Source organism: Budorcas taxicolor, chromosome 9 (assembly GCF_023091745.1).
Source record: "Budorcas taxicolor isolate Tak-1 chromosome 9, Takin1.1, whole genome shotgun sequence".
In the NCBI taxonomy this organism is placed as follows: domain Eukaryota; kingdom Metazoa; phylum Chordata; class Mammalia; order Artiodactyla; family Bovidae; genus Budorcas; species Budorcas taxicolor.
The window spans coordinates 24,620,410-24,630,178 of NC_068918.1; the positions used below are offsets into that span (position 1 = coordinate 24,620,410).

The following is a 9,769-nucleotide window of genomic DNA, read 5'->3' on the forward strand; positions in this document are numbered from 1 at the left end:
AGTGAAAGTTAGAAGAAAACAAACAAACAATGATTAAAATGTTTTCCCAAGAAGGCAGAAAAACAACACCAAATTAAACCCAAAGAAAAAGGAAGTAAATAGCAATAAAAACAGAAATTAATGTTAAAATACCCACAGGTTAATATATTACAAACAAGTTTGTGTTTGAACCAGAATTTCAATATATGACGAAATTGACGCATACCTGAACCAGCTCTTCTTTGACAGCTGGAAATTGTGCATAATCCCCTTTTCTCTTAAACTTGTATTTTTTAAAATATTTATTTATTTAGCTGTCCCCAGTCTCTGTTGCAGCACACAAGATATTTAGCTGCAGCATATGGAATTTAGTTCCCTGACCAGGGATCAAACCTGGGCCCCCTTCATTGAGAGTGAGGAGTCTTACCCACTAGACCACCAGGGAAACTTGTATTTTAATCCCACTTTCTCCGCACAGTTTTATTCTAAAATAAAATATTTCATGCTTCATATTTTATTCATCACCCTACCTTACTTCTCAGCAACACATACACACACACACACACACACACACATATGCATCTGTATTTAAATACTGGGGCTTCCCTGGTAGCTCCGTAGTAAAAAACCCATCTGCCAATGCAGGAGACATAAGAGACACAGGTTCCATTCCTGGGCCAGGAAGATCCCCTGGAGGAGGAAATGGCAACCCACTCCAGTATCCTGGCCTGGAAAATCCCACGGACGGAGGAGACTGGCAGGCTACAGTCCATGGGGTCACAAAGAGTCAGACACAACGGAAGTGACTTAGCATATATGCATGCATGTGCCTTATTATAGAATTCTCAGGACCTGCTCTCTGAGTCTCATGCACGGATCTCAATTAAGATTCGCTGGCCAGATCCAACAAGCCAATCTGAGGGTGAAGGACTCAGACAGAGAGGAGTTTTAGGTGACAAGAAATAATATAAGTAAGATACCTGCAAAAATATGTGCAACCAGAGAGTTATTATTTTTTTAAATTTGTTTCCTCTCTCTCTTCTCAAAATCATTGGCTTAAGTCGCTTCAGTAGTGGGACAAAAATTTGGATCTCTTGAATTTCCAGCTATTTTTAAAAGTCAGGTAGTTTATTTAATTACCTAAATAAACCAAATGTCTATGTTTGTAATCACATCTTTACTTTGTCACTCTGGAATAATACTTTAAAAGCCTCTCTGGGTCCTAAATATTGAAACTTTCATTCCAACATAAAATTTTTGATGTTGTGCTTCAAACAAATGTTTGTTGGGTCAGAAAAAGTTTTTGTTTTTACTGAGTGTTTCAAGCTTAATTATTATTTCTGGGGTCTGGAAACTGCTCCTGCAACCCTGAAGCACTTTCAAAGATCACAGAACATATAAACAAACAATAGTGGCAATACAGCCCAAAGGCCACCCAACTTGGTTTGAGAATGGAACTCAGGTAAACAGTCATTTTTCTTTTCAGCTGCTGGGAAAAGAAGGAAATAATTTTTCATTTCACCCCGAGGGCTAGATTCCAACTGTTTAAAATATCCTTAGGAATTAAAATAAAAACACCATAGGTTCAAAAATGAATCACAGAAAACAACAACAACAAAAATGAATTGCAGGTAATTGCTAGGTGCTTCCAGTTTTGTTTCGTTTTGTTTTTTCATTGTATTCGTGCCTGGCTTTTTTGTCTTTATTAAGTTGATAACTTGCTCATTTGGATCTGATATGAAAAAAAAATCATATAATGAGTGCAATAGAGTGAAAAAGATGCATCTGTATCATTACAAGCCCTTGATATGATACTAAGGTGTTTCTATAGTGCATATTTCGTGTATTAAGATGCTTTTCAAGATCTTGAAAGTGAAAGTCACTCAGTCATGTCCAACTCTTTGTGACCCCATGGACTATACGGTCCATGGAATTCTCTAGGCCAAAATACTGGAGTGAGTATCCTTTCCTTTCTCCAGGGGGTCTTCCCAATCCAGGGATCAAACTCAGGTCTCCTGCATTGTAGGCAAATTCTTTACCAAGTGAATCACAAAGGAAGCCCAAGAATACTGGAGGGAGTAGGCCATCCCTTCTCCAGCGGATCTTCCCGACCCAGGAATACCAGGGTCTCCTGCATTGCAGGCGGATTCTTTACCAACTGAACTATCAGGGAAGCCCTTTTTCAAAATCTTGAAAGAGTATCGTTAAGCACTTCACTAGAAGTTGCTTCCATGTTTTATATGTTTGTGTAACACAGTGTCTCTTATTGGGAGGTGGGTGGTGATGTTGTCCCCCAGGGCACATTTGACAACACCTGGGGACATTTTTGATCATCACAGCTTGGGAAGGCTTATGCCATTGGCATCTAGTATGGAGAGGCCAAGGATACTGCTAATATCCTACAATGAACACAACAGCTTCCACAACAAAGAGTTACCAAACCCAAAATGCCATCAGTGCTGAGGTTGAGAAAGCCAGGTGCAAGCTCACATGTGTAAATTCTACTTATTTTTCTTACAATTCCATATTGTCATTTATATCTCTTTCTCTCAAAATAAACAGAAGTGTTCACAAAGTCAGCTTACTTTACTTGTATAGACACATTATCAAAAAGGTCACCAAAAGTAAATGCATTATTTCCAGATTTTCAAGTTTATCAGTATTCTATGTGGGATAAAAATCTGTTCAAGAATATAGGAAAGGGCATATAGAAAAAAGAAACAAAATTTGACCTTCATGCTACCTGGATATAGAAAAGAATTACCACAAAATACATTTGAAATATTAATAGTTTTTACTTCTTGATTCTTTAATCATGGCCCATTTTGTAACATCACGTTTTTCCTCCTAAGAAATATTTTTCAAGTAAACAAAAATCAAAGATATGTTTAGAAAATATACCTATTTATGAAGTTGCTCAGCCTCTATCCTTAATCAAAAATGACTTTCCGCAACATTTTGACTAAAGGTCTATAAAAATGGCACTCTAGCAAATGTGGTGCTAATAAACTTGATCAAATCTCCTGTTATTTCTGAAAATAAATACAGACAACTGAATCTCCTCTTTTTTGGTTTGTGAAAAGAAAGCTCTTTTAGAAAATATTATGTAATCTACAGAACGCCTTGGAGTGTCCACGTGTTGGGTTTAAATGTCATACAGCCCGGAAGAGAGCAGACGGGAGGAAAGCTGAGAGACAGCCCTGGAACTAAAGCGGAGACACAGCTGCACTGCCCCTCCTGTCTAATCCTGGGGTCCCAAGTCAGAAACCTCGCCGTGTCCGACCCAGGAAAACCGGGCACCTCAGCCATCAGTCTTCAGGAGACACTCCGTGCACAGCCACCTCCCCAAACCCGTGTGCTCACCGCTTTCTCCAAGTCAAGTGTAGGCGAGCCAACGTGATGAAACCTAGGTAGCCTGGGGGACACTGGTGGCTAGAGAGTGTAGAATGTAGATTTTAGCTTTACAGTCTTTATTTTTCTAGAAGTCAAGTTAAAAGTGACTGGAATGGGAGCTGAGTGAGCCCAATTATATTATCAGCTACAGTCACGAAATTATTTTAAGATACATCCACATTTTAAAAAATATTTATTGTATAGCAATCTAGTTAGCTAACTAGTGTTAGTTGCTCAGTCATGTCCAACTCTTTGCTACCCCCACTGTAGTCTACCAAGCTCCTCTGTCCATGGAATTCTCCAGGCAAGAATATTGGAGTGGGCAGCCATTCCTCTCTCAAGAGGATCTTCCCGACCCAGGGATCAAATCTGGTTTCCTGCATTACAGGCAGATTCTTTTCTGTCTGAGCCATGAGTTCTAAAGCTATTCATAATCCTGTTTTTTTTTAAATTGTTCGTCACCACTCTTCATGCTTGCATTCTTTCTACAGGTGAGTTCTTTCCTAAAATATTGAGCTTAATTGCCATATCATTTATCTATTCTATCAAAAAGTATTGACCATCTACTACAGAACAAGCATTATTCCATTCTGTGGACATAAACAGTGATTTGAAAAAGAAACATCTTTGCCCTCATGAAGTTCACATTCCAGTGGGAACTCAATAAATCAATGAAGATTAGGGTCAGCTGCCTACAATGACAATGAAACTACCACTGACAGACTTTCAGCTTAGAATTTTTATCTAATCTTTATCTAATTTTGTTCATCTCAAAATAATATTTTAAATACTCAATAAAGCATTCTATCTTTTAAAAAATAAGCTAAGTTACAGAAGCTTCAACAAGACAGAAGTTTGCTCTTTTACATAAAAGTAGTCTAAAACGTGAGAGATTGCAGAAGTGGCCTCTATTCTCCACGCTTCCCACGGTCACCCTCTTTGTTTTGTAACTTGTCTTTTCTCTCACTAAAGAGGTAGGATCCACTCCCTCGAATCTGGGCCAATAGTATGAGGCAGAAGTGCTGGTGTTCCAGGTCCAAGCTTACACCTTCAGGGACCTTTCATGTTTCAGTCTCTTGAGTGCCTCCATCATGACTTGATAAGGATGTGCTCCAGCTGCTCTGGTGGAGGATGAAACGCAAACCAAGCAGAGCTGGGTGAAAAATTGCCCCACTCAAACCCAGCCTAGATCAGCCAACCCTCTGCTGACTCCCAGAAGGGGGCCCAGCCTCAGACCAGCTGAATCCCACATGCACGTGAGAGATAGGTATTATCACATGCTGCTGAGGTTTTGTGAACATTTCTTACTCAGCATTACTGTGGCGACAGAGAACTAATATAGGAACAAAGCGATCTGAGCAAGTGAGAAAGCTCAGAAGTCTTAGGGACCCATGCTCCCTTACTTTGATTCTGCTGCTCTGCATCCTCAGTTTGTGGCTTCTATTTCATGAACCCAGGCTTCCCAGGTAGCTCCAGTGGTAAAGAACCCACCTGCAGATGCAGGAGACAAAGGAGACTTGGGTTTGATCCCCAGGTTGGGAAGATCCCCTGGAGGAGGGCATAGCAGTCCACTCCAGTATTCTTGCCTGGAGAATCCCATGGACAGAGGAGCCTGGTGGGCCACAGTCCATAGGGCTGCAAAGAGTTGGACATGACTGAAGCAACTTAGCACACAGCAGATTTCATGACCCAATATTACTGCTTGGCCATCACATCCAAATTCTGGCCAGTGGGGATAAAAGAAGAGATAAAGAAGGGGACAAATGTTCCTTTTAAGGAAATTTTCTGGAGGTTTAATACAGGAACTTTTTTTTTTTACAGGAACTTATTAATAGTCACATCCAGCTACAAGAGGTGAGGACCAGAAAATGCAGTCTTTATTTCTTTTGCCTGTGCCTAGATAAGAACTGTAGACTCTATCACCAAGGAAAAAAGGGTGGATCAATACTAGGGGACAGTTGGAAGCCACATGGGCCAACAAAACATCACTGACAGAAAAAATATCTATTTCTCCACTTTTATTTCCATTTAAGTCTCTTACCAAATGAAAGCAGTTTCCTAAACTTACCGAACATTTCTTTCTGGTTAGTAGTGAAATCACAATATTTTATAATTAAAGAAATATTAATATTCATAAATCCAAAGTAGAATTTTTTCCTGTGGCATTTTACTTTTACGGAATTTAGCTTTTTTTCCAAGTGGACAGGCTTTTGGGGGGATAATTCCAAGAGTGTCTAACCATCTAAACAATTCAGCCAGTGTTACCAAGTGTTAGGACAAAGAAGCATTCATTTTTGTCTTAAGTGGTCATCAAGCATAACAACAGATTCCATATGGGGTGAACAGCTAGCTTTTTAAAAACTGGGGAGCTGGGGGGTATGGTGAAAGAGCTAGAAGCAGAAGAAGAATTGCTTCAGCACCTACAGGGCCATGGTTCAGTCCTGCAGTGTAGAATTTGCCTGACGATATTCAACAATATTTTAAGTGAGGAATTTAAATGTAGTAAGAGAATGCACACCAATAACTTAAACTATGCTAATTTAAACTATGCATTAATAATTCAAGCCATAATTTAAAATACAATTTCCTTTTTCTTGGGTTCTTAATTCCAAAATGAGATTCTTAATGCATTTGAGCAGAGCGATAGGTATTTTTAAGGATGATAAATGAAAGATACAGACTGACTGTGGATGTTTTTTACATGCACGCCCTGCCCGCCTGTGCACACACAGATACACACACACACACACACAGAGCTAGAAACTGGAATCATTTCCTCCCCGACTCCACATCCCCTTTTAGAACCTGCTTATATGTGCTTCTCAGAGAAAGGGTCTTCACAGTGCCTGCAAAGTGAGCAGTGGGGCAAAATACCAACTGTAAATAACTGAAACCATGGTAGACCACTAACCTCAGATGGGAAAATGGTGTATTCTCTCTTCCAGAAGTTTATAATTGAAACTGCACAGCAGCTTTAAGCTCTTAGGTTGATGACCTGAAAGAATTACGATGGAGCCATTTCCTGTCATAGCCCTGCTTAAGGACTGCATATCAGACTTCAAAGAGAATGGAGAATGAAGCAAACAGGGAGAGTTACAAGAAACCACGATGCCCAAGAATCAGAAAAAGGGAAAGAATTATCTGTTTCCGATGACTTTCCTGACTTCAGTCCCTTATGAGGCCAAATCAACCAAACTACTTGCATCTGGGCCAAATTACTGTCTTCCTTCCTGTTACAAGCTCCTAGCGTCCAGTGAGCAAGCTCCTGTCTAAAGTCAATCTCTCCACTTGTAAATTAAGTCACATCCTCTTACATCTTAATCGAGGACATCATTCCAGATATTATCCTTAATTTCTCCTGCAACATCAACTTTTTTCTCAATACTACATCATTTCCCTAGTGACAAAGCAGTACCTGGAACACAGTAGATGCCAAACAAGTATTTGTGGAAAGGACTCAACAAAAGAGGGAAAAGCACACTCTAGAGATCAGAGCTTCAGGGAAATAAATTGGCAATATCGCAGTGAGAGAAGGGAGTTGGAAGCAGGATTGGGATGGGAGAATTTCACCATTGAGAAATATTTGGGAAAGTCACAGCACGCTGAAAGACTGAGATTTAATCATAAGATTATAGAATGCTATTTCACTTCCAGGATTTATCACAACACCCACAGGGCTCCAGTTTAGTATCAGTGGATTGATTGCAGCTGAAAGAGCTGTGGGACACAGACTATCTCTGAGGGCGAGGACTTAGGGAAGCCTCAAGTCAGGAAAGGAGATAAGAACAAGGGCACTAAAGAAATATTAAGGCTCTGATACCTGTAGCAACAGAAAACATGAACACAGCCCACCGTCTAGCCCAGTTAATGTAAATCCACCCACTAAGGGCTCATTCATCTTAGTTCCTATTACTTGGTACAAATGTCCAATCTGGAAAAGCAGCCTAAGGAGAAAGGGTGATTAAATGTGATGCAATATCCTGAATGAGATCCTGGAATAAAAAAGGACATTAGGGAAAATTCAGGAATTCTGAACAAAGCATGTACTTTTGATGATAATATACCAACATTGGTTCAGATGTTGGTATGTGAGATGTTAATGGTGGAGAGAACTGGGAAAAAATTATATGAGAACTCAGTACTACCCGTGTAATTTTTCTGTAAATCTACAACTATTTTAAAATTGTGTTTAAAAATCATTTTAAAAACTGAACATCATTGCTAAGTAATCGTCACTCAGCACCATATTGCTTGCTTCTCTGTTCATTAAAAATATCCCTTCTGGGATCTGGAGATCATGAAGTGTTAACAACAGTTTTCACACAAAGTAAAACATATAGAGGCAAATGTGCAAATAACAGAAAATACTTAGTGTCTGGGTTTCTTTTTTTTTCCCACATCAACAAGACACACATTAAGGCTGACAGTGTCACCTAGAAAAGAAAACCTACACTCCACTGCTATTCTAAAGCCTACTGAAGCTAGATTTGCAGGTGAAAAAAATCAAGAAACCTTATTAACATCTATGGCTGTTGGCTTTGACAGTTCTTGGCATATTCTGTTATTTCACAGAGAATGCTCTCTTTGGGGTAGAGAAGAGATGTAAGCATTTGTGTTGGATATTTGCAGCCCAGGGCAACAGCAGCGAATGTTCATGTAGGCTTGTTTGGTTTCCATGCCAGGAAATGATGTGTGTTCTCCGGCCTTCCATGGGTTCATAGACCATAGCAACGCTTGAGCCTCCACTGTCCAAGTTACTTCTGTTTTTGTAGCTCCAACAAACATGCATTAAGTAGCTAAATATAAGGTTATAACGAAGGATGATTTTAAAAGTTTCTCCCCAAAAGTGATAGCTATAACTGATAGCTACAACAAAACATGTAACATTCCATACTATATAGTGATATATGGGGGAGTAAATAAAGAAATTACAAAGTATGATTCCTAAAGTGTAATAGTTTCCATATTACTTAGAAAAAAAAGAGCACAGAACCAAAATCTGAAAACAATGTAAAATCATATTCACGTATTATAAAAGAATAGCTCTAATGATCACCACCCAGGTATTCAGTTCAGTTCAGTCGCTCAGTGGTGTCTAACTCTGCAACCCCATGGACTGCATGCAGCGCGCCAGGCTTCCCTGTCCAGCATCAACTCCCAGAGCTTGCTCAAATTCAAGTCCATCCAGTCAGTGATGCCATTCAACCATCTCATCCTGTTGCCCCCTTCTCCTCCTGCCTTCAATCTTTCCCAGCATCAGGGTCTTTTCCAATACCCAGGTACTAGTGAAATGCATTTTCTGACTTTCTGATGTACAAACTCTTTACTGTCATTCTCTCCCTCCAACATTCTCCCTTCTAATTGGTAACGAGCAGTGTGTGCGTGCTGAGTCGCTTCAGTTTTGTCCAACTCTTTGCGACCCCGTGGACTGTAGCCCCCCAGGCTCCTCTGTCCATGGGATTCTCCAGGCAAGAATACTGGAATGAGTTGCCATGCCCTCCTCCAGGGAACCTTCCCTACCCAGGGATCGAACCTGCATTTCTTCTATCTCCTGCACTGGGGGGTTCTTCGTCACTAGTGCCACCTGGGAAGCCGGGTAGCGAGCAGAATTGACCCTAATAGCATTCCCAAAAATATTTTTTAAATTATTGAAATTCAGATATGTCCAAAGTAACATTTACTTGTAATTCATTTTGAAAACTTGGAACCAGTTAATTCTCTTCATGTCACACAGCCTAGTCATCCAAAATGCAAGCCTTAGGATCCTCCATCCTTCACCCTACCCTCATTTCCACCTAACTGTCTGTCCCTGTTCCTATCTCCTCACCTCTGAATTTCACCTTTACCTGTTCCTTTGTGCCCCTCGAACTCCCAGATGCTCTGTAAATAAACTCTTCTCCTTCCAGAATGTTTCCCATACTTTAATTGTGAAGTCTTTTCTATTGGCTCTTCAGCATTTTCTCAGGAGACGTGGGCTTGCTCCTGGGTCGGGAAGATCCTCTGGAGAAGGGAATGGCAACCTACTCCAGTATTCTTGCCTGGAAAATCCCACGGACCGAGGAGCCTGGCAGGCTACAGTTCATGGGGGTCACAGAGAGTCGGACACGACTGAGGGAGCAAGCAGGGACACATTTCTGTGCTCCCAAATTTACTTCCGAAATTTACTCTAGAGTTGATCACTCTCCTAATTCTGTTTCGGGTTCGTTTTTTGCATTTCTAAGTCCCTGGAAAGGCCTTACTAAGCATTCACTAAGTGGTTAAAGGAGCATTTAGTACATGCAAAATATGTGGGGAAAATGTGCATGCGTATGGTTTAGAAGAAGGGTTGATTGTATTTAGATTAGAGTTAATCAAGCAAAGCTGCAGATCTCTGTAAGTGAGCTGGAGGATTCATCTT

At 40.3% G+C, this 9,769-nt stretch overlaps 1 non-coding gene across 1 annotated transcript; it reads right to left on the bottom strand.

The window, feature by feature from the left end:
• Positions 1–351: 351 nt before the first annotated feature.
• Positions 352–424, bottom strand: TRNAE-CUC (transfer RNA glutamic acid (anticodon CUC)). The gene has a single exon. It is a non-coding gene; the product is annotated as a tRNA-Glu (tRNA).
• Between the last annotated feature and the right edge of the window lie 9,345 nt (positions 425–9,769).